This window comes from Eublepharis macularius, chromosome 18, assembly GCF_028583425.1.
Source record: "Eublepharis macularius isolate TG4126 chromosome 18, MPM_Emac_v1.0, whole genome shotgun sequence".
NCBI classification, from domain to species: Eukaryota; Metazoa; Chordata; class Lepidosauria; order Squamata; family Eublepharidae; genus Eublepharis; species Eublepharis macularius.
In genome coordinates this window covers 13,444,853-13,450,991 of record NC_072807.1, presented here as the reverse complement: position 1 = coordinate 13,450,991, position 6,139 = coordinate 13,444,853, and positions in this window count along the sequence as shown.

The following is a 6,139-nucleotide window of genomic DNA, read 5'->3' as shown; positions in this document are numbered from 1 at the left end:
GCGCGCCGCAGCAGCCCTGCCGTCCCGCCGCGCCTTCGCCTTTGGCCTAGCGAGGATTCGTCGTTGTTGTGAGCCGCCCTGAGCCTGCTGGCGGGGAGGGCGGGATATAAATGGCCCCAAATACAAACACGCCTTCAAGGACTGCAATGCCCTGGAGGGTCTCGGCGGCAGAATCTCCCTACCAAAAGCCACTGCTTTGGGGGGGGGGAAGGAAGGGAATGGGTTTTTGGAAGGCAGGGATGCCTCAAATGATTACTCAGAACTTCATATCAAAGCAGTAAAAGTCATCTCGTATCAACTGTTTTCTAGACAAGCAGAACCTAAGATCCCCTGGCCTCCCCGATTTCCACGCTCAAATCCAAGAAATTCCCAAACTTATTACTCGCTTTCTTTTCTGTTATGGTTCTTTCGACCCAGTGGTCTCAAACAGCCACTGAGAGTTTATGTTTAAGCAATTAATAAAAACTGCACACATAATATTCATGTTTATGCCGTAACTTTAGGAGGTTTCCATATTTCTACAACAGCAGCCAAAAATCTAGCGGCCCTGTATGTAACCCATCTGTCTGGATTGCTCAATAGCCTAGAAGTCTCAGCAGTTGAAGAAGGAAAATCCTTACTAATTAAGAATGGGTTTTTGGTGGCCAGGGATGCCTCAAATTATTTATTTATTTAATTAAGATTTCTATTCCGCTCGCCGCGCAAGCAGGCTCAGAGCAGATTACAACCAGATGTTCATATCAAAGCAATAAAAGTCCTCTTGTGACAACTGTTCTCTAGACAAGCCAGAACCTACACTCCACTGCTCTCCCCAAGTTCCACACCCAAGTCTCCAAGAAATTCCCAAACTGGGGTTGGTAACCTTACCCAGGAGATTAAATTGGAGTTAGCACCTCCCTTCGAACCCCTCCCTTGTCAAAGAATTCCAGGTGCTTTTTCACACATGCTTATGCAGCATTTGATTAATAATAATAATAACATTCAATTTATATATTGCCCTTCAGGACAACTTAACACCCACTCAGAGCAGTTTACGAAGTATGCCATTATTATCCGCACAACAAACACCCTGTGAGGTGGGTGGCGCTGAGGGAGCTCCTAGAAGCTGTGACTGACCCATGGGCACCTAGCTGGCTTCAAGTGGAGGAGTGGGAAGTCAAACCCAGTTAGAGTCCCATGCTCTTAACCACTACACCAATCTGGCTCAACACCTTCAAGGAGTGTCTCCCCCCACCCAATCCTAAATTTACTGGTATTTAAAATGCACCTTATCACATAGCACGCTTCCAACTAGTCAGCAAGAGTTCTAGAGTGATCTCTAAGTGACTTTGCCCCCCCCCCTCGTTATTTCTAAATGAAGGGCATTGCACTTGACATTGTGAGAAGCAGTATGGTAGCAACAAATGATGAAGACGGAATGACACGAAGTCTTGAGGCATCTTAAAGACTAAAGAATTCATTGCAGTGTGAGCTTTCATGAGCCAGAACCCAATTAATCAAAAGGCACAAAATGCTACATTCAGTTGGCAGGTGGGGATGCGTACTGAGAAGACATCTAGCCCTCAGTGTATCGCCAGGCAACTCAGGAACCCATCAGGGCAAAGCTGCTAATTAGCATTAGTTCTGTGAAAAGATTCAGAGACAGTAGACAGGACTCACTGAGACTGGTCTTCAAGGCTGCTTCACTAGAGAGTCAGAGAGCCAAGCTACAAGTGACGCCTTACAGAGGTTGGACACTTGTCAGCTTACCTCAAGTTTTGATGGGAAATGTAGGCGTCCTGGTTTTACAGCTTGGCTCTCCATTACAACTGCAAGACCAGGATGCCTACATTTCCCATCAAAACTTGAGGGAAGCTGACAAGTGTCCAACCTGTGTCAGGCGTCACATGTAGCTTGGCTCAGAGACCACTTGCAGGTGTTGTTGATTAGCTGAGCCAGCATGTTTCAAGCTAGGCCAGAGCCTGCAAACACTTGCTACTAGGGTTACCAGCTCCAAGTTGGGAAATTCCGGAAGATCTGGGGGATGAGACCTGGAGAAACCTGGAGAAAGGGGGGTTTGGGGAGGGAAAGGACCTTGGCATGGCATAATTCCATAGAGTCCACCCCCCAAAGTAGCCATTTTCTTCAGGTGAACTGATCTCTGTGGCCTGGAGACCAGTTGTAATTCCAGATCTCCAGCCACTACCTGGAGGCTGGCAACCCTACTCGCTACACTGAAGGAATTGGGTACGTTTAGCCTGGCGAAGAGAAGTAATATGATAGCCATCTTCAAGTACCCCGCAACCGCTCCAGACTGCAACCCCACTTTGGCCCTGGGGGACCCTGACAACACTCATTCCTTGGGATTAGGAAACTCTTTAAAGAAATTTTTCTCTCAGAAGTGAAAAAGGTGAAAATTCTGGGGTAGAAGTGTGGACAAAATGGCTACCAGGGAAAATAAAAGCTGTAAAATCTGAGGAACAGGCAGTTTTGCCCTCAGGTTCAGGAAATCAAGGATTTTCAAAAAGTGTAAATAAAGAGTTGGAAATTTTGAGACAGAGCACAATCCTGAGTGGGGGGGAGGCTCAGAGTAGGGCTGCCAGCCTCCAGGTAGTGGCTGGAGATCTCCCGGAATTACAACTGGTCTCCAGGCCACAGAGAGCAGTTCACCTGGAGAAAATGGCTACTTTGGGGAGTGGACTCTATGGAATTATGCCATGCCAAGGTCCTTTCCCTCCCCAAACCCCACTTACTCCAGGTTTCTCCAGATTTCACTCCCCAGATCTCCAGGAATTTCCCAACTTGGAGCTGGCAACCCTAGCTCAGGGAGCCAACTAGCCCTAATACTGATGCATAAGCCAGAGTTACTCCAGCACAGCTCCCCAAAGATGTTCTGGGCACTGGCCTGCCCGTGGGCCGTGGATGTAAACCCCTGCACCTGCATAAGAGTGGCCAGGCCAGGGAGTAGGTTGCAAGTTAGGTGGCTCCGTAAGCTGCTCCAGCTCAGGAACAACCCCCTCCAACAGTGGCTGAAAGTTATGCCTTGAAAAAAGCCAGCGTAGCCCATAGGTGCCCGTGGAAAGGGAAAAGTTAACCCCCACACACTCACACAGTCCCTCCCAAATGGTTAGTGCTGCCAGGTCTAGGTATGGAGGGGCCAGGGTTTGTGGAGGGGTGGGGCCTCACTGGGGTATAATACCATAAAGATCACCCTTCAAAGCAGCCATTTTCTCCAGTAGAACTGGTCTTTGTTGCCTGGGATCAGTTGTAATTCTGGGAGATCTCCAGCTACCTCCTGGAGGCTGGCAACCCTAGAAATGGTTGAGACAATAGGGTTACCAGTTCCGCGGCAGGGGAGGAGGATCGCCCACTCCCAGCCTCTACCCCCCCGCTACCTCTCACCTGGCTGACAGGGGGGGAAGGCACAGGGAATTGGCCCAGGAGCCCCACAGCATGCTCCCACACATTCCAGAGGACTTCCTTGACATGTTGGGAATAATGTCATGAAGTGAAGGCCCCTGCATGGGCACCACCAGTGCACATGCTGCCCTGTCCCCTAGTTTGGGCTTTGGGGGACCTGGAACCCTAGGTCGAGAGGATTACAGGACACAGTCAATCCCCTCCCACTCCTTCCAGCCTCCCCTCCCCAGCACCCAATCGTGCCCCCCCCACCTCGCTACTCACCATTACGTTGGCTCCACAACACCAAAGGAAACAATGAGAAGCTCCTGAGGTGGAGTCTAATATTACAAGATTTTGATTTTGGTCTGCACATCAAGGGCCATGAAAATGTTTTGGCAGACACCTTGTCAAGGTAAGAATGTGTGTGTTATGTGCCATCAAGTCATCTCCAACCTATGGCAACCCTATGAATGAACGATCTCCAAAATATTATCCTTACGTATCACGTATTACCTCCGTATGTATTATCTGTTGCTTTAAATTTGTACTCCCATATACTACCTGTACTTCATGTTGTCTTTTACTTACTTTACTTTATTTGGCATTTAGCCCGCCCTCCCCACAAGTGGGCTCAGGGCGGGGTACAGCATTCATAAAATACATAATTACTGTATATAAATACAATTAAAATCATATCATAAAATCATAACTCAGATGGCCTATTTCACATTCCTGCCCTCAAATACAACAAGGGGAGGAAAAGTCTACGGTCAGTCCTAGAGTTTATTATGTTCTGTTTCAGCAATTCTTCAACTCTGTATTGGATCCTTGCTAATGCTCTGTCTCTGTAAACTTGTATTTATTTATCCTAAGACATTGTTTATGGAAATGTCCTTGACACTGTTTGGAAATGTCCTTAATACTGATTGTACTAATCTCACGCTATGTAATCCGCCTTGAGTCTCTGTGAGAAAGGTGGACTATACATGATATAAATAAATAAATAAAATGTCTTTTCATTAACAGACTTGCTCAGATCCTGCAAACCAGAGGACACAACTTCTTTTACTGAGTCAAGGCATCTTATTTTAGGTCTTCCTCTTTTCCTACTGCCTTCCTTACATTCCCAGAAGGTAAGAATAACCCCAGGTAAATCTGCTGAACTTCCCAGACTGCATGTATGTACTTTTAAACTTGTATTTTTAATTCTGTAGAATGTATTGCAAACAAATTGCCTTCAACAAATTACCTTCGAGGCATAAGGGGAGGAGAAGGCACAAAAACAAGATACGGCTGGACCTCTTGTGGACAAACCAAGGTTTGCTGTGGTGTCTGAATGCAGTTTGAAGGGGACTGGTGTGCAACCAGCTGATCACTGCCGCATACAGACCTAAACATTAATGACCTATTCCAGCATGCAAAGGAAGAGGACTGAAAGGCCAAGAGAAGCTGTAGGTACACAGCAAATATAAGACCCTGTTAAAAATGCTTAATTGCTCAAGCCATCTTGCAGGAATAAGTGACGTTCCTTTTCAGAAGTCAAGGAAATTCCACAATTAAAAGCAAAATTTAATCTCCCTACAGCTCTTAACACTGCACATTACAGTTTCAAAAACACTGTTTTAATGTATATCAGTAATCTCCCATTAAGCCAAATAATTCTATGTGCGCACATGCATGCTGCAGCCAAAATAATAAAAAGTCCTGCATGCAGCTCAGGCTAACAAATAAATCGTGGCATAACCTTTCATAAGCCACAGCCTATTTGTATCTAACGAAGTGAGCTGTGACTCACAAAAGCTCACATCCAATGATAAGTTAGACTTTAATGTTCTGCAAAAGCGTTACACAAACATTGTACAGTAGGCCAGTTTATTATCTTATCTGTCCCACGTCTTCAAAGAGGTCTTACACAGATAGACGGTGAGTCAGCCAAAAGAAACAGACAACCCTCTTCCAGCTCGGCAAGCAGAACCAAAAGCGCATCATGCAGAACCACTCGGTACTCATATTACTAGCATGATAGCAGTTTTGAAACGACCTTGAAAAAAAAGCAGCCATCTCTTTCTCCACCAGATGTCACACTTATGCCAAGATGGGATTTAACAATGGGCTCAGTAAGCTAAGAGCATTGGCTTCGTTGAGACATCACTGATTAAAACCCAGCTTGCCACAACATGTGAATGCTGGCCCCCAACAAACTATGGGTAGTTTGTCAAGCTATAAACCAAAGCTGGCACTCAGCTTGTGAGCTGTGGTTCGTACTGTGTCTTGTTCCCGTTTCTTCCTTAGTACTGCTCCTAATGGATGCCTAGGAACAGAGATTCAGAGTTACCGAAAAGCCAAGCAAACCTGCTGCATTTGGCTGTTGCTGGCACCATGGTTGCCCTCCCTCCTCCCTTGTTCCCTGCCTGCCTCTTGGCCCCTTCCCAAGCCAGGCCCTGCAGATCCAGCCCAAGCTGAGGAGGAGCTTCAAGGACAAGAAGTCTTCCACACTGGCATTTCTATGCAGCTTTTATGCGCACAACTGAAGTCAGAAAAGGATGCCACTCAAAAAACAATACCATGGAAGGAAGTTCATAGCATATAATCAAGAGATCAAAAATGCTTTCTGGATTACTGATTGTTAGAAGAATACTGAGCAGGATATGCAGGCCAAAAAAGGGGAGCTGGCAAAGGGAAGGAACACACTGGAAAATCTCCACAATCATGAGGCATTTTGTGCCACCTTTTTGTCTGAGGGCACTGTCCCACTAGG